Genomic DNA, 19,683 nt, shown 5'->3' on the forward strand with positions numbered 1-19,683 from the left:
TTTTTTTTTTTTTTTTTTTTTTTTTTTTTTTTTTTTTTTGCGGTACGCGGGCCTCTCACTGTTGTGGCCTATCACATTGCGGAGCACAGGCTCCGGACGCAGAGGCTCCGCGGCCATGGCTCACAGACCCAGCTGCTCCACGGCATGTGGGATCTTCCCGGACCGAGGCACGAACCCATGTCCCCTGCATCGGCAGGCGGACTCTCAACCACTGCGCCACCAGGGAAGCCCGCAGCTGCCTTTTATTGTTCATTTCTTAGGCCAAAAAAGAGAAAAGTAATAGGCATTTAGTGTCTACTATGTACCAAGTACCATGCCAAATATTTCACATCCAATCATCCCAGTTAGGCCTTCCCCCCACTTTAGTGATGAGCAAGCTGAAGTTCAAGGAAGCCGAGAAAGTTGCATGAAGTTACACAGCTCGTTATGGGCACAGAGAACATTTCAACCGAGGCCTGACCCTGCTACTAAACCAGCCATTACTCTAACACGTTTCGGTGCCAATTGACTGAAGGGTAATTCAAAGCATATGTAGAATCCTTGCTTGCAGCCTGCAAAACTCATTAGCTCTCTCACATTCTCCCCCATTGTGACTAACTCATTGTCACCCCTGCAACTTTGCTCACACTGGCTTCCTCTCTTCCCACACAACCTCCCTGTGCCTTTCTGTCTAGCCAGTGACCCCATCCATCATGGAACTTCAGGCACTGCCTCTGCTAGGAAGCCTCCCTTGATCGCTTTAGGGCAGTGACTTCTCCTTCCTTTGAACTCTAAGCTTTCAAAGAGTACCTCATTTTCTTAACTTGCAAAATATTCCTTTTGAATTGTTAACTATCGTTTGTCCTTTTGATTTTTAATTTTAAAACATTTTTAATTTTTTAATAATTTTTAAATTTTGGCCGCACCACACGGCTTGTGGGATCTTGGTTCCCAGACCAGAGATCGAACCCAGGCCCATAGCAGTGAAAGTACAAAGTCTTAACCACTGGACCACCAGGGAATTCCCTCCTTTTGATTTTTTAAATGTAATGACTTGTTCCTAATGGTGTTGAAAGTTCCTAAATGGTGTATGCACTGCACCCATATGTCCATGGTACATGGTGGCTTGGCGTGTCACCTCCTTTGAGGGGACTTTCCTGATTCACCTATCTACAATATCAGCTTCCGTCACACTTTACCCTTTTGCCCTGCCTCCTTTTCCCAGCTGGTGTTCTCTAATATAGCTCTTTGTAAACTTCTTTATTGTCAGTTTTCACTAGAATGTAAATTCCATGAGGGCAGTCACTTGGCTCTGTTCACTACTGGATCCAGAGTATCTAAAACTGGCTCACAATAGGTGTTTAAAGTTTTCTTGAATGGTTGACTCAATGGGTGAGCAAGTGACAGACCCTAGAATAGCAGTCAAAGGACAATAGCCACTGTCAATGGGGGTAACCACAGGGAATTATGGTGGTGATGTGAGTTCATGGGAAGAGGCTCATCAGAAGTACCAAGACCAGAAACTCAGAAAAACATACGTGCTGGATATTTATGCCCTGCCTACACTTCTTAGCCTGCTCTCTACCCTGGGAAAGTGAGCTTTACAGACCCATTATGTAGATTCCCTGGCCCATTGGCTTCCAGTTGCTTTCAGCCAATGGGAGTCTTTATCAGTAGATTGGAAGGTGGAAGGAGAGAGAAGTTGGAGTACTTATTCCCCCAGCTCCTTCCTTGCTGTGTTTCTCTACTGAAGGTCTCACCCCCATCAGGAAATCTCTCCTACAGGCACAACTCTCCCCAGGTCTGGTAACTTCTCCCTCCCCTTGCCGCTTCCCCTAGGAGCAGTGACAGCAATCCACAGTTGCTAGCCTCAGGGTACTTCAGCATTCCTTGTTAGTTGCCTTGACCCTGTCTACTCCTTTGTAAATAGTCCCTTCATTAAATTCTTTCAATCATTCTTCTCAGACAGGTCAGACCCTGACAGACACAGCTCCAAAACACTTTGACTAGCAGCAAGGATGAGAGATCAAGGAGGTAGGATCAAGGAGAAAGGGAATCATTGAAGAGTAGTGTTTCTGCCTGGAAATCCATTTGATAAGGGGGCAGGCCAGTTTCAGGTGAAGGGCTCACCCCTAAGACAACTCCTGGAGCAGCAACAGGGCCAAGTCTGGCTCTTAAAGAAGATTCCATCCATCAGGAGGTGGTGATGCAGATGGGATCCCAAAGTTAGGCTTATACGGTGCGAGTATTTGCATCAAGTTATTTAATAAAAGGCATGCTATGGAAACGAGCAACCCAAACAAAATGGTTAATGATTGGAACAGATTATAATCCTGGTTTCTGAGTTCTGAAGGTAGCCAGTCAAGATTTCTAGATGTTGGGCTGAAGCATCTTCAGATGGAGTGAGGGCAGGCAGTGGCGATCTGATAGTCTTGCCTGGTTTGCAGTTCGAATGTCTCTGATGATCTTTCTGAGTGGCCCACAAGCAATAGGCATGAAGATTGTACATGAGCTGTGGTGGCGATTCTCTGAAGTTTATATCAAGTCCCGCTTTAGCTTGCCTGGCTTCGGGAAAAGGGAACTTTTAGTTCTCAATGGTTCCAAGTCAGAAGGGTGAGAGAAAAATTGGAAAAATTAGTTTTGAGAGTTGTAGCCAGATATCAGAGGAAACAAGAAGAGTTTAATATCCAATCTAGTTTACAGGTAGAAAACAAAACCTCAAAGGCAATTAACAGCACTAGAATTTAATATCCACAGAGCTGTATTAACAAAACATAATAGTTTATCTCTACAGTCACCCCCGTTTCTGTCAAGAGATAATCAAAATAAGAGTAATTTTTTTGGTAAAATAAGTCTAGTCTCATTAAACTTGGCTTGGTTATTTACATAAGTGCAGCAAGAATATTGATTGACCACAGACTCTTCTAAGTCTGCTTTGCTGGAATTTTTCATAAGAAATCTCAGATTGAACTTGTAAAAGCCTTCTGGAGGCTAAGAAGCTGATCCAAGGTCTTGACGTCAGATAATACCTATAGATTTGGGTAAATTTCTCTTTTCTCAAGGTCCCCCAAATATCCTTAGACTTCTGTGCCTGCCAGGAAGTGACCTCCGGGTAAGGCTGCTGGGAATCCTGTAAGTACCAGGCTGACCTTTCCAAGGAGCTTTATTGGTGCCACAAAGTCAACCTTAGTTCCTTAAGGTGGTCTGGTCATATCTGAGTCTATGCATGTCTCTTTCAAATATGAGATTTCAGTCAAAGCCTTGGTAATATAATCAATGTTTCAAATTGTGCCTGGTTACAGACAGAATAGATTTGTATTGAACTCATGCAAATAACTCTATTGCCATAAAAATAAGAATATACATTAAGAGTTTACTAATTCTGGAGGGATCAGGTAGGGAGAAAAAAATAAATGTTTCAATATTGCTTACAAAGGTATAATTTACCAAGTTGCTGTAAGTCATAGTCAGTTTAAAAGGTTTCCTTATATCTGGAAAATAAAAGATTAAAGAACCATCAATATTTTAAACAAAAATTCATAAAAATTATGATCATCCTCATTAGTTCATTCAGCCCCATGTAATTAATTCTTGTTAATCTTGATCTTCTGTTAGTAGTTTTATGAAGCCATCAGCTTTTGTGTATTTCTTTGTTTCCCTAGAGTTCTGTAATTTCTTAGCCAGTTCAGTGGTATGAAAGTTATCAAAAACCTGTATTCTAGAGTACTTATCAGAGTCCCTTCCATGAAGCACTTTTGCAAAAGCACCAGAGTAAAACAATAAATGACAAAAGACTTAAAAATGGCCATGATTAAAGATCTGATTAGAGTTTACTGCAATGCAATTGACAAGGTAATTTGGTTATTTCTATGACACTGAACATATAACAGAATTACAAAGGATAACATTATACCAGAACAAATCAGATTTTTAGGAATTTCATACAGTTTCTGGAACACTTATATAAATAACATATATTCACACAAATATATAAATATAGAAGGTTTAGTATCACTTAGTTGAAAATGCTTCACATGTAATTTAACATATCAAATAAACCTAGTTTAAGATATCCCCTTTTCCAAAGAGAGAGAACAAATCCTTTAAAACGTCCCGGGGCCCCTCTGGATAATCCCAAAGTTAGTTCAAGGACAAAAAGATTTCATTTAGAATTTGATTTTAGGAAGTTTGTCAAAAATGTCAAAAGGTTTTGGACACTTGACTAAATAGATCACAAATAATTATGAAATAATACTAATTATTTATTTAAACAAAGTGACAATAAAAGATTTTAAAGGCAAATGCAGGAGGTTTCATAGTTCTGAGCAAAACTTAGCTCTTCATATTGAAAAGACTATGTTTACTTAAGTAATCAAAGACCTGTTGATAAAGGTAACATGAAGCAGAGTAAGTTATTTTGGTAAGATACAAAGAGTTGCTTTCCAGATAGATTACCCAAAAGGAAAAACAAACAAACAAACCTCTCATAATCACTTATTAAGAGCAGACCAATAATCCAAATAAACTTTGTCCTTTTAACAAAGAGAAAACCAAATTCTAATTTTGCACCAGTGTACTTTTGATACTCAAATTTTTTCATTCATTATTTTTTAAAACTTAATTAGATCAATTTCAATCTTATCCAGCCTGACAACACGTAAAATTCCTTTCCCACAGACCTTCAATAACTTTCTTTTTTCACATTCAGATTTTGTTCTGTTTTTCTTCTTTCCCATTATGAAATAACCAGTCTCACTTTAGGACAAAATTAATTCCTTTTCCTTTAACAAAAATGCATCCTTATACCTCATTCTTCCTACGCCAAAACATATCCTACTTTCCTTGCATAGAGAGTTCTTTTCCTCATTTTTCTAGTAATTTTAATTACATATGTTAGAATTCATATCCCTTAGAAACCTTAATTTCCAGTGAAAACTAAGTAAGCAATTGTGAACCATCATTACAACTGGCAAATTTATGAGTATATTTTATAATTTCTAGAAACATACATGTCCTCATAACATAGTTTTTCAATGTGACACGGGACATGTTTACTAAGAGACTCAAATATCTAGTTTCTCTGTAGGAGTTTCAGTGCTTTTTGCATGATTTTGGCAGTCCCAATTAAAACATAGTAGAGCAGCCCTATAATTAGGGGGAGCTTTCTGTAAAAATAATTCTCTGGACTCAGCATCAAATGAGGCCTCTTCAGAGTTGGAAATGAAGAGGAGGTCATCTGGGTCACTATGGTCATAGAAATGATAAACCCGTTGGACCATGCCAATTTTGTGCAGTGGGAGACAGGCTTCATCTTAATATTTCCCATTCACTCTGAGCCTTAGCAGCAATCACTGTGATGGAAGGGTAGGCACAGAACCAAGCAATAAATATCCAGGTGAGGAGAGGGAGGGCCCTGGTACAAATATCGGTGGCTTTACTGTTCTTTGCCTTCCCCTTTCCCTTTTCTGCTCACTAGGGATATCAATAATCCTGTCAACAATTCCCTTAGTGGCAGAGATGCCAGTGAGGAGTGTTTCAGGGGACAGGGGACAGCTGAGAGGGCTTAGGATCTGTGGTATCTCTGAGGAAATGAGCATATAGCCCAGATGGATCTTTAAGAAAATTATGGATTTTAGGGTCTCTAGAGAGTTTGGCCAGTTGATGCACTTTGGCAGCCACGAATAACAATTCAGAGCCTACTCCAAACAAACAAACAAAAACCCTGCAGTAGCCAATTACTTTCCTTCTTTCCTTCCTGCTGCATAAAATCTTTAAAAAAGGTTTGAATTTCAATTAAGATACAGTTTCTGATTTTAGTTTCTATTTCTTGATTTCCTCCTGTTACCTTCATCTTGTGTGTTGTTACCAGAAAATTTTGGATGATGTCACTGTGAGCCATCTTCATAGGTGGCCATTTTCTTTTCTAGGATATCCCAAAAGACCTTTCCAGTATTGTGGTTTGCTTACATTAATGTGATGGACAGAGTTTTGGGGAAAATCCCCAGACCTCTGGAGCATAAAACCCGAGCCTTTGTATGTTGATACACCATGGTATTGAGCAATGCCCAGGAAGCTCCCATGGCATTTTGCATTTATCGAGGAGCTGTTGTACATCCACGGGGTTCTTAGGAGGAGCTGGCACCAGATATTTAGGACGTCTATATTCGTCCATTAATTTTTTAGCGACATCACACCAGAGATCAGACTCATAATATTCCTAATGGGTCAGGGGACAAAGAGTGACAGTAGTCAGTGAAGTGGTGACACCGAGATTATAGGTTCCTGCTGTAACTTTCCTCTGGTGGTGTCATTACTTTCCAGATGCAAGGCTCTTTCATTCTTCTGGGTTAGGACATGTAGGTTGGACACGACCCACTGACACAGTGGTTGCAGCTGGAGGCCTCCTGTCTTCCTCACTTACGGGAATCTTTTCCTCATGCCTTTAGCCCCGAGCCTTTCCTTGAGTGGTGACAAGAGCCTTGCAATCCAATCTACCCTCCTTAGCTCTCTTTGGCCTTGAGGCATGAAGGACCCTTTCACACATTACTAGGCTATTAAGGCCTTTATGATTAGTGGTCTAACCTTCTTACTAGACCCTATGGCCTTGATCGTGCTCCTCTGGGGAGATCATTGGATTCTTATGGTAGCCATGACCTTTTAGGTTGGATACCACAGGCAACACACAACACAGGAAATATGCAAAAGCACGTAGCAGCATGACAGACCCACGGCAAGCAGTGCTCCTTCCCCAGATGAGCTCTGAGTTAGGTGGTCCGTAAGCAAATTGTAGATGAAGGGTAATAGCTTCAGTTAATTGCAAGGAAAACCTTGTAATCCTGCTGACTATGCCAGTTGTTTTGTGCCAGTTTCAGGCTGTCAATAACCAGTGTTGTGACTGGACCAATCCTTGTGCTTCTTATTATGATTATAAGATGCCCTGCAGCAATAACGGTCAAGAAACCTTGAAAAAAGTGTGTGGGGGGTTATTATTTACAAGACCTGGAAATTACATAGCACACCTGGGGCCACACAGTGAGGCTGCAAGTAGAGACAGAGCATGCAGGCCTGGGGTTCTGCTTTCATTGGGGCCAAGGGTGGGGAGCTAAGGCTTTCATGGACTGATTCTATATTGGTGAATTTCTATAAGAGCAGGAATTTAAAACACGGGAAGAGAAAAAACAAGTGACCCAAATGACTGGTCACTGAAATCAGCCAAGATCTCTAAAACAAAGGAGCCTCAGTGAGGGGAGGCATCCTGTGTTTAAGTCCTGTGGCTGGCAAGGTGTTTATTTGAGATAGACATCCTTGAAGTGCATGCCTCTTTGAAGTGGATGCCTCAAGCAGTCAAAGCTTAAGTCAGGCACTTGCATTACAAAAAAGAGAGAAAAAATCACAAAGGCTTCTCTTGTGGTTGACATTAAGCACTGGTCCAGCCCCTCTCTGCTGCCAACCACATTCCCCTTTCAGTGTGCCCTGTTCCTGACCCTTGGCTTTTAGTTTCTTTCTTTTTCTTTCTTGGCCTTGATCCCGCCTTTGGACTTAGTGACTTGACCTTCAATTCTCTCTAAGGACTTTGGCTCACACGCACCACTCTATCTCCACCCCAGGAGGCATGTGCAGGCTATGTTGACCTAATGGCCCAGGCCCCACTTAACTGGCACCCCAGGATGTGTGTGAGTGTGTGAGTTCAAGCGTGTGCATGCACAAGGCTGAGTACACATGTTGGGGTGGGGGGAGGGCGTTGTCAAGTTGTCCGAGTCCAAATCTTTACTCCCCTCACTTATTAGATTCAAGACCCCAAGCAAGTTGCATATCCTTTCTGTTCCTCAGTCTTCTAATCTATTATCTATAAATCCATAAAGTGTGTGTGGGGGGGGGCGATTAAAAGTACATACGTTTTAAGGTTGTTGAGTGGTTACTAATTCTGTTCAGTAAATATTTCCAGTTGCCACTCCACTCTACTCCCCACTTTTGGGTCACACAGTAGGACTGTACCTCTTGAATCCTTTGTGAGAAGAAGGGTCATAAGGTTAGTTCTGGTCAATAATTTGGGAGCCGAAATGATGTGTGTCATTTAATTGCTGATGTGAGATCCTCTGGGACTTTCTTGTGCTCTGCCACAAAGGTTATGATCTAAATATTGGCTGCTGGGGTTGCAGGGTGAGGGTAATGTGGATCAGAGCCCCCACCAACTTACAGTGGACATGCAGCAAGGGAGAGAAATAAGCCTTGCCATTGGAAGCCACGAAGATTTGGGGGTTGTTTGTTACCACAGCATAACCCAGTCTTCCCTGACTGAAACAGTTGTTGTATGGACTGAGATGACGCATGTAAAATATGCTCAGCCTAATGTCCAACACATAGAATATACTCACTAAATATCGGCTATTATTATCATTTGTGTGACTCTGTATATGTGGGTGTATGTATGTATGTGCATTTCCTTTGTTAAACCAAACAGTTTGAATAACCTTCCATTCTCAGCAGCTGGGAAGGGAAGTGGAGCTCAGCTATCAGGATAGTTTAAAGGTAGAGTTTCCTGCAGTGTTCTCTGACCTCAGTGTCACAAAAAAGACTTAGTAAATATGCCCCAAACATGTGAACAAGCAAGTTCTATCATCAACTCAACTTCCCCAACGCAGACTAACATGCTAGCACACCCAGAGACTGCTCCTTTGGCTGTGCATGAGAGACAGAGAGAGGCTGTGTTGGATCCTCCTTCTGTACAGTCTGAATGATTGTTGGTCTGTGGGGACGAGAGAAGACCTCCAGTTAATTATTAGTGGAGAAGATGAAATCATAAACAAAATTCCTTGTAATAAATTTTTCAAATGAGAGCCCATGTTTTATTTACAGGACTGGCCCATTTTGGGCTTTAAATCTATGAACAAAAACAAACATGCTTTTTTATCAAACAGACGGGGAAGAAAGTACTCAATAGCCTTTCTTTCTCTCCTTGCCAAGAAGGACATGTGCTCTGAACTACAGAGAGGAAGGCAGGCCCAGGCTCTGTTGGCTAGAAGAATTAATGGACTCATTTTGCTTTGCAGAGGAAGATTTAAGCTATAATGATCCTTCCACATTGAGAGAAAAAAAAAGAAAGAAAGAAAAGGGGAAAACAAAGGGTCCTGCTGAGATTCAGATGTTTCTACTTCTTAATTCAGCATGACACCTGGGTGGCAAGTAGAACATATGCAAAGTGTATACTTCTATAACTAAAGCAGCTACCATCAGGCATGTTCCTACAGCTAAAAATGAGAAATCTCCTTGAACTGAGCATTCTGCAGAAAAAGTGCAAGAAGTAGGAGATAGATTTTGACTTGGTGTCTCATTTGCCCTTTGTCTCCTTGTAGCAAAGTTGCTCTGAATCTTGGGGAAGAGGCACCTAATGTAAATTCACACCAGTTCTCATAGTCTCAGATCTAATGGGCTCAGAAATGAGCCAAAAAGGTCCATAAAGGTCTATTTTCTGACAAATACTGGTGATGAATCAGAGAATACACATATACTGGAACAATAGAATGGTCCATTAAAAACTCAGCAAGGCACCAGTTTGGAGTGAACCCTTGAGAGGTTAGGTTGTTCTTTTCCAGTATGTGGTGTAAGCATAAACCAAAGAGTGACGTATGGTGCTCCGTCCTTGTATCTGTTTCCTGTGGCTGCTGTAACAAATCGCGAAAAACTTGGTGACTTAAAATAACAGAAATTTATTCTCTCACAACTCTAGAGGCCAGAAGTCTGAAATCAGTACCAACGGGCCAAAATCAAAGTGTTGGCAAGGTCATGCTCCCTCCAGAGAGTCTAGGGGTGAATTGTTTCTTGCCTCTCCCAGCTTCTAGTGGCTGCCAGCAATCCTTGGCTTGTGGCCACATCTTCCTGTCTCTGCCTCCATCTTCTCATTATCACCTCTTCTTCTGTCTGTATCTCTTCTCCCTCTGCCTCTCTGATAAGAACACTTGGGAATGCACTGAGGGCCCATCTGGATCATCCAGGGTAATCTCATCTCAAGATCCTTAACTTAATCATATCTGCAAATACACTTTATCCATATAAAATAATACACTGGAAAAACCTCAGTCTTCCACCTGTGCAGGAGAAATCCAGCTTCTCCCTAGTGTATGTTTCTTCCAATGAGCCTCCTTTACCACTCTCACAGAACACTTCACTTCTGGTTACCAAACATGTGGAGGTTTTTCCCACCAAAGTGTGGAGAACAAGCAATTCTCTGTGACATCAGCTGGGTGTCCTACAATTTAACTCAATTCTGACACTACCTGGAGATAACATCACATCAAACAGGTTAAGGGCTTAGTCCTGCAAAATCTCCCCCGCTTCCACCCACACTTCAAATGCCAATCACAAGCCCAGGTTATCACCTGAGCTTCTGACCAACTGGCTATAGATTGGAAATTCCAATGATCCCTTCTTTGGGTTTGATTAATTTGCTAGAGCAGCACACAGAACTCAGGGAAATACTTACTTAGGTTTACGAGCTTATTAAGGATATGGTAGAGGATACAGATGAACAGCCAGGTGAAGAGATAACACAGGGTCTATGAGGGTCCTGAGCACAGGAGCTTCTGTCTCTGTGGAGTTGGGTCTGTCATCCTCCCAGTGTGGATATGTTCACCAATTTGGAAGCTCTCTGAACTGCTTACTACTGAGAGTTCATGGAGCTTCCTCACATAGGCATGATCAATTATCATGCTCCATTTCCAGCTGCTCTCCTCTCTCTGGAGAAGGGGGGGTGGGGCTGAAAGTTCCTGGCTTGTAATCAGAGCTTGGTCCTTCTGGTGACCAGGCCCCATGCATGAGTTCATCCAGGAGCCCACCCAGAGTCACGTCATGAGAAGAAAGGATTCTCCTAATTCTCTTATCACTTAGGAAATTACAAGGGTTTTAGGAGCCCTGTGTCAGGGACAGGCTCAAAGATAAATACTAGGACAAGAGATACTTCTAATATTCTTATCACTTAAGAAATTACATGGGTTTTCGGAGCTCTGTGCCAGAACTGAAGGCAGAGACCATATATATATATATATACACACACACATATATAATTTTTCCCGTATTATCTAACAGGTGACATTTACAGGTTCCAGATACTGGCACCTGATATTTTTGAGGGCCATTATTGAGTCTATCACAGTCTCCAATAGCTATAAAGTAAAGGTAAAGGAGCCAAATGGTAAAAGTAGAACTGGCCCCTCTTACTCCCAGTGACTAACCTGCAGATTTGTATCTTTTGTCCCTGTGAGCTTAGGTGCTGCTGGGTTAGAGGTTCAGTTCTCTGGGAAAGTACATTACCAATAGGGAACACAATAAGTGTTTTGCTAAAGCTGAAGCTCTGACTGTACCTGGTCACTTTGGGTTCCTCATGCTTGTGGAGAGACAGGTAAAGAAAGAAGTTATTGCACCGGAGGCATGAAGGGTTGCTGCTATAAAATGGGAGCAGGGAGCAATGTGGCTAGAACCCAGAGAATTCACAAGGAGTGTCTTTGGGTTCTTCTGCACCCAGTGGAAATGGTGACTGGACAATGGCAGCATCCAAGGCCTGACAAGAGCAAGGCGACTAAAGGTTCAGACTCCTCAAGGTGAAAGTCTAGATCAACAAAACGGACGGAAACCTTGAGCAGCTGAAGTGCTGACCAAGGGGGGCGGAAATCTAGACTAGGTGGAAGGAGAGGGAGATGACCAAAATTAATTTTAAAAACACATTGGTGATTGGAGTCTTTTCAACCAAGCCTTTTGTATTAAGTGGTTTCAGAATTTGAAGCTAAAAAACACTCTGGAGTCTCAATTGACATGGAGGTAATGGGAGACCCAGGTTGACCAGAGCTGTGCCAAGGGTGGTCTCTAGAGACACCTTTGGTGCCTTCAGTGGGTACTGTGGGCACCATCTAGATCCCTGCTCCATGACTAAACCTTCCTTCCTTCCCCCAGCAGCTGAAAATATCACCTGCTGATGGTTTCTGCTGAGAAATTCTTGAAATTGCCATCTGCTGAAGGGAACCCTAGTTTGTGCCTTTTCTGGGGCAGCACACATTCAATAACCAGTTGATGTGACAGAACCAAGGTCAAGCCACCTGGCTAGATTCAGAACATCTCTGAAGGACCATCCCAGCTCCAGAGATCTTTCTGAGATCAGTGGAAGCCTCTACCGCAAGTGCATTAGCATTCACCTTCTGCCTGTGCCCCATTTGGCTTCCCTCACTCCCTTAGTTATTGTTCTCCAGAACATTTCTCAAGAAACTGGTACATTTCCACCTAAAGCCAATTCCCGGGAATCTCAACCAAAGACAGTCCCCCAAGTCACATCCTCTAAGCCCACCTCTGACCTCAGTCACATTTTCAGTGAACGCTTCATGCAAACTCAGACTCATCTCTAACAGGCCAGGTTCCATCTCAATCATGTGCTGTATGTCTTCACTTTCTGATACGGAGTCCACGCCAGCTCCATGAGAAGTAACTTGGCCTTTACACGTGCAGAGCTTGGAAGTACAGAGGAGCTAATGACCTCAAGGGAGGAAATCTCATCTGAGGGGATATGGGAGCCAGGAGATAAATTCCCCAGCCTCCTATCCTTCAGAGGAGTCGCGCTGGGAGGCCTTCTGAAGCTCCCAGTGGAATATAGCTCCTAACACCCAAAGAGACCACCCCAACAATATATCGTTATATTGACTTTTCCTCCCTAGTCCCTGCTTACTGGATTAATCTCTTTACAATTCCTGAAAATAAGTCTTTATCTCAGGCTCTGCTTGGGGAGAAACCAAATTTCTAAGTACCACTCTCAGCTAGGTGGCTGTTCCCCTTTCCTACAACTTTATCTTTTTCAAAGCAGGGAAATTTGGGGGGAGGGGGCTTACAAATTCTTCTTGATTCATATATAATAAAGGGGGAAAATACCATGTGTCAAAACCTGCTATGTGTTAGGATCTCTACCACAAATATAGCAATGAGTAAAATAAAACATTTTCCCTAGGGAAGTTGACAGTTTAGTAAGTGTGGGGTGGCCAGGGTAGGAAGGAGGGTTGAGATTCACATCTAAAGTGGGAGGAGACAAAGGAGGCAGTATTTCCATCTCATTGGAAAAACCAAGACAGCTTCATAGAGGAGGTGGCAATTGAGAAGGTCAGAGTGGAGTGAGGAGGATCTTCTGGATTGGGGGAACAGGATGAGCAAAGGCCCAGGAACCAAGAAGGACAGAGCTGGGTGGGATGGCTTGGAAGAGCCCAGATTCGATGAGGTGTCAGGCACATGAATGAGGTTCACTGGAGATAAAGCTGGAGGTGAGGTCTGTGTTGGCGACCCTCAGATGCCAGCAATGGGAGTCTGGGCTTTGTTCTTCTGTGTGAAGTAACCTCATGCATGTGCTGGCATTGGTAGACCATTCAGGGCACAGTCTTGGCACTTTGCAAGAAGGCTTTCCATTGACTCCAGGAGGTGGCAGGCAGGGTAACCAGAGGAAACCGTAATTCCAGAAGATACATGCACCCCAATGTTCATAGCAGCACTATTTACAATAGCCAGGACATGGAAGCAACCTGAATGTCCATCAGCAGAGGAATGGATAAAGAAGATGTGGTACATATATGCAATGGATAAAGAAGATGTGGTACATATATGCAATGGATAAAGAAGATGTGGTACATATAATTATTTATTACTCAGCCATAAAAAGGAACAAAACTGGGTCATTTGTAGAGATGTGGATGGACTTAGAGACTGTCATACAGATTGAAGTCAGAAAGAGAAAAACGAATATTGTATATTAACATATATGTGGAATCTGAAAAAATAGGTATAGACAATCTTATTTACAAAGCAGAAATAAAGACACAGATGTAGAGAACAAACGTATGGATACCAAGGGGGAAAGGTGGGGGAGTGGGATGAACTGGGAGATTGAGATTGACATATATACACTATTGATACTATGTATAAAATAGATAACCAATGAGGACCTACAGTATAGCACAGGGAACTCTACCCAATGCTCTGTGGTGACCTAAACGGGAAGGAAATCCAAAAAAGAGGGGATATATGTATACATGTAGTTGATTCACTTAGCTGTACAGTAGAAACTAACACAACATTGTAAAGCAACTATACTCCAATAAAAATTTAAAAATAAATTTTTAAAAAAATTAGGCAACTTAAAAGAGATAACTAACATTTATTGAACCCATACTATATACCAAATACTGATCTTTATTTGCATTATCCCATGCAATCCTCTCAACAACCTTTTGATAATGGTACTCATACTATCTCTACTTTACAGACAAGAGCACAGAGGTAGAAACAGGCTGAGTAAGTTGCCCCCAACAGAGCTAGTAAGTGGCAAAGTTGTGAATGTGCCAAAGGCAGTCTGGCTCCTGTGTCCAGCACTTAACCTCATAGCACTTAACACTATGGCAGGGCTGCGTGAACAGGGAAAGTTGCCCACCATTCCAGTAAATAAAGAGTGTTGCCCACCGTTCCAGTCCTACAGGGATCAAGCCATCAGCCACTGCAGCCCCATGGTGCACCTTGAGGGGAGTTCAGGATGGAGAAAACAGGAAGTATTCTGTGTTTTGGATACTGGCCCTAGATAGTTAAGGTGTATACCTAAGGAATAATTTCAATGAACCCAGATCCTTGCACCTTCCCATACACAGAAAATCACTAAATCATTCACTTGAGATGTCTGTTCTCTGTGATTAGCAGTAATCTTCTGATGTGATGTTTGACTGTCTTATTCCTGCCATACCTCTTTGGAGCAGTTTTTCAGAGCTATTTGAGAGGCTGTGTCCTGGACTATGGTCCTCGGTAAGGTCCCCGAATAAAACTTAACTTACAGCTTTTAGGTTGTACATTTTTTTCAGTCAACTGGTGGGATGAGAGCTAGGTAAGACCGGCAGTCAGCAGGAGGTATTGGGCAAAACCCTATTTTCAACAGAGTCCTCTGCCCATTGTAGGGCTTAGGACTGGGAAACAGAATTAAGGACTGACCCCTAATTACAGGATTAGGTGAGGGGACTAGCGTCATTTTTTGGCATTACTCAAAAGTCTCCTTAGCCTTCTCTAGTTTTGAACATACATAGCCCATCCATGTATATTCAAGCCTGTGGGTGGGGAAGAAATCCCATCCTGGGCCAGGATTCCATGGCTCACCTCATAGCTGTTCACAACTGTTGCTACCACTGGTTTTGAATCTCCAACTTGCCATCTCTTCAAAGGCCTATACCTCTAAGTAGCCCCATTAATACCCTAATTATTTATTTATGAAGCATCTCCCAAGTGAAGATCCAGTTACTCCATGCTGTTTACTCATTAATAATAACAATAGGTAACCCAAATACCTACATGCATCCTATCACTTAATTGTCACAACTGTATGAAATAGGTACAATATTATAACTACCTTCATATTTTAAATAAATAAGCTGAGTTACAAAGAGGCAAGATAACAAATGTAAAGTCACTGTATTGTAGAGGGTTCAAGAAATTGATGGAGCCATTTTACTAAGTCTACTTGAAAGCACCATGAAGCTGCCAGGAACCAGGCTGGGGTGATTGCAAGATATCTGGACTCTTATCTCTGGAAGCCTCTCCCTCAGGCATGGCTCCCCACCAGCAAGAGCCATAAATATACTCTTGTTTACCAAATGCCTCTTATGAGCCAGACCCTTGTCACACATTGTGTCATTTCACCCTTACAGTGCCCTGTGAAGAAGGAATGGCCACAGCTATCCTCATTTTGTAGACGAAGAACCAGAGGTTCAGAGAGACTTATTAAGCTAAGTACACAGTTGTCCTCAAAGGACTCATGGTCTAGACAGGGAGATAAACACATTGAAAGAAGTGAACAGGTAATCAACATGACCAGCTAACTATTAAGTGCTGTGAGAGCCCCCCAGGAGGGAACAACTGACTCTGCATGGTGGCAGCAGGAGGGGGTAGGAGGGTATAAAGGAAGAATCTGGAAAGCTGTCACAAAGTGGCATTTGTGCTGGGTTTCAAGGGACAGGAGCCAAATGGGGGCGGGGGGCGCGGGGTAGAGAAAACGTATTCCAAGCAGTACAGGGAACAACTAGTGAGAGAGTGGTGGGTATAGGTTGGTTTATTCTAGAAGGGTGAGTGGTCAAGCATGGCAAGAGCAATGGGTACAATGGGAGAGGTGACAGTGGAGAGAGAGGTGGGGCTCACATCCTAGAGGGCCCTGTGAATAGTGCCAAGGAGTTTGGATGCTATCCTGGCAATGATGGGAAACATTTTAAGTTCTGGAGAAATGTGGTGAGATTTAGGTATGCACCTTTCACAGAGGGGAAGTGGAGATGCAAAGGGGAAGGAAGGAATAGAGAAGAAATATTTATGCAGTCAAATCCATAAGTCCTCGTGATGCTTTGGGGTGTGTATGTAGGGGCTGTGAGCAAGGGCTTGGGAGCTGACTCTCCAGTTCCATGTTAGAAGGTTGGGTGAGTGGACGGTGGCATTCACTGCATTAAGGAGGAGCAGCTTGAGGAAGAGTGGCATAGATAACCATGAATCAGCCGAGCTTGAGGAACCAGGCACCCAAGGGAAGATGTCCAGGAAGTTGGTGGACCTGAGAGGTGAGAGAGAGAGAGATTGAAGAAATCCATTGAGCAGATGTTCACTGAGTATCTACCATGTGGCAGGCACTCTGCTCAGTGTCCTACGAAGGCACAGCATTGGCTGGGGATCCAGAGGGGAATAGCTCAGGGTCCCACTCAAGGAGCACACAGTCTGTAAAAGGAGTGGACCAGTAAGAGTCCTGCCATGTTGCAGGAGCCAAAGCATGTCCTGGGTCTGGGGTTGGAGCATGAAAGAAGTAATGGCCAACTCTACTATGTGGGAAACGATCAAAGAAGGCTTTGAGATATGAGTGTTTGCATAGGAGGGGTCTTGAGATGTGAGAATAGGTGTTCACAGGCCAACAGCGAAGGAAAGGGCATTCCAGACAGATGGAACAGCAGTGACAAGCACATAAAAGTGCACACAGGCCTACATGGCTATGGCCTGCAAATAGCGCAGTATGCCTGGAAGATGTAGACATGAGAGGTGGAGAGAGGAGGAGCTATGGGTTATGATACTGAGGAGGTAAGCAGAGGACAGGTGGTAGAGGGCCTGCAATGCCATGTTAAGTGGTTTGGACTATTCCCTGGATAATGGAATCCACTAAAGAAGTTTAAGCAGAGGAGTGACATGATTAAGTTTGGAATTTTGGGAGTCAGAGAGTAGCAGTTAAAATTATAGTAGTGGATATAATCTATCAGGAAAAAAAAAGGAAGAAGGAAAAATATTGAAGATTGGTTCCAGAGGTAAGCAGAGAACTTCATAGCACCCTGCCCAAGTTGGCCCCTGTACCAAATTATTAAACACTAACTTCTGTGGAGCACATACTCTGTGCCAGATGCTATTCTAAGCACTTTATATGTATTAGCTTATTTAATCCTCCTAATTATTCCATGAGGTAAATTAACTAGAACATGATAGGGCCAGGATATGGAGCTGAGATTTGAACCCAGGTTATACAACTTCAGAGCAGATGCGCCGTCACCACTGGACCACGCAGCCTCCTGCAATGATGGTAGCTAACATTTGTGAGGGTTTAATAGATGCCTTAATAAGTGCTTTATTTGCACTATCTAGTTCGGTCCTTACAACAAGCCCGTAAGAGATGAGAAAATGAAGACACAGGTGGGCACATGCAAGTTACTAAACTCGGCCAAGTAGGAAAAGCTAAGTAGCCAAGTTTAATCCAAGTTTTCTGGCTCAACAGGCTGTGCATGTAATGATTTTGCCCTGCCGACTCTGTAAGTGCTCCATACATACTAGCTGGTTGAAAGAGCAGTGTTTCTAAGAATTGGTTTCTGCATCCCCAAGACACAAGTATCACCAGGCCAAACACTCAGAGGTGACTTTCCAGAGGCTGAGGTACAGGGAGTAGTGGGGCTGGCTCCTATTCCAACTTGCCTGCTTCTACAGCCTGACCCTTGTAGGGCAGGGTGGGCATCAAAGACTGCAGGGATGAGGTAGGGCCAGCCCGCTGTTCCCTTAGTGGCCAGGCCCCATCAAAGGCGCTTGTGTCAGGCTCTGCTCTCCTCCAAGGCTGGGCAGATCAAAGAGGCTTGCAGAAGCTGGTTGTCTGGGCAGCCCCAGTTCTGATCATCAGTTGTCACTTTGGCAGTGACAGAAGAGGGTCCAACATGACAGGACTACCACAGCCAAGGCTCCTGGGGCAGACATCAGAGAGGCAGCTCCAAAGGCCAAGAAACTGCCTGAGGCTCCTTTGGGCTTCGATCCCTGGTGGGAAGAGAGGAAAGAACTGGAGAGGCCCCTAAGGAAAATGGAGCAGGTTCACTACAGGGAAGTTGCTGCAGGCGAGAAACCTGACCTTGGCATTTATATGCCTGCCTTGGAGCCATGAGATCTGATTCCCTCCTATAGCTGGGAGAATTGTTGACATGCTCACATGCATTCACTCTCACGCATATATTATGTATGCACACACATGCATACACTTTACACACCTCTATATATTTATACATACACACACACACACGCACACACACATACATACACCTGAATCACCCACTGGGACATACATGCATTATAAACATACCCCGACACATGCAGACTCTCACACAAACTAAAACACATAAAAACATTTATGCCCATGTGTTCCCTCATACTCGTCATACTTGCCTACATACACATGCGTGCACATGCGTACACACAGCGATACACACACCTAAAGATGCAAGTAACCATACACATATATGTGCTTACTCATACATGGGCGTGAAATCTTTATAATATAATCTGCCGGCTTCTAGAGCCCAAATCCAATATTTTCCTCTCCGAAGGGTGAGAATAATACTTGTGCATAGACTTTAAATATAGAAATAAGACTATTACACAGGTCCTGATGCCAGCCACTCTCCAACTCCTCTGTAGAAAAGTCTAGAGGAAACATCCAAAATTGTAGCAAACAGCGTTTATGTCAGCTCTTGGAAAGGACTTTCTACCGTAAGAGCTATTAAAAATATTAACATGTTAGAATTCTGTTCATTGAGGAATATTTGGTTGCCAGAAATTTGAACCACTTGAAATAGCAATTCTGCCTCTGAAAATAGTTACATGCTTTGGATTAATATATTATAGATAGATAAATGATAGATAGGTGATAGAAAATGACCTACTTGTAAATCAGAGGGATCTACTGTAATTTGGGGATCTGAAAACACTTTAGTTTAAAAGACAATATCAGAGTTCAGTTTAGCTAAAGAATTAACAAATAAGTGTAAATAGAGCAGTTTTGTACCAGAGTTTAGATCTTGTTGAAACACCCTCTCTTTCGCGATCAAAATCGCATGACTGAGAAAAATAGCATGGGGTCCTTTCAGACGAGTCCAATATCATCTCCTCTGAGAAGTCCTCCCTGACCCTCCCGCCACCAGACTGGCATGGGCACCTGTAGTGGACAGTGTGGTTTGTCACCCAGGTTTCCCTTCAGGACAGAGGCACTCACTCCACCAGCTGCTGGAAGCATTGGCTGCTCATGGCCCCGAAATTGTTTCTTCAGCCAAAGGTAGCATCTCACCGTCCCCTCCCTGGGGACAGCCTGCATCCAATGACTGGTTGACGTGGAGGTATAAAGGTCCAGGCCCCTTGCCTCAGATGGGACAATGAGAAAGG

The sequence above is a fragment of the Neophocaena asiaeorientalis genome, unplaced genomic scaffold (genome assembly GCF_003031525.2).
Source record: "Neophocaena asiaeorientalis asiaeorientalis breed wild unplaced genomic scaffold, Neophocaena_asiaeorientalis_V1.1 scaffold571, whole genome shotgun sequence".
NCBI classification, from domain to species: domain Eukaryota; kingdom Metazoa; phylum Chordata; class Mammalia; order Artiodactyla; family Phocoenidae; genus Neophocaena; species Neophocaena asiaeorientalis.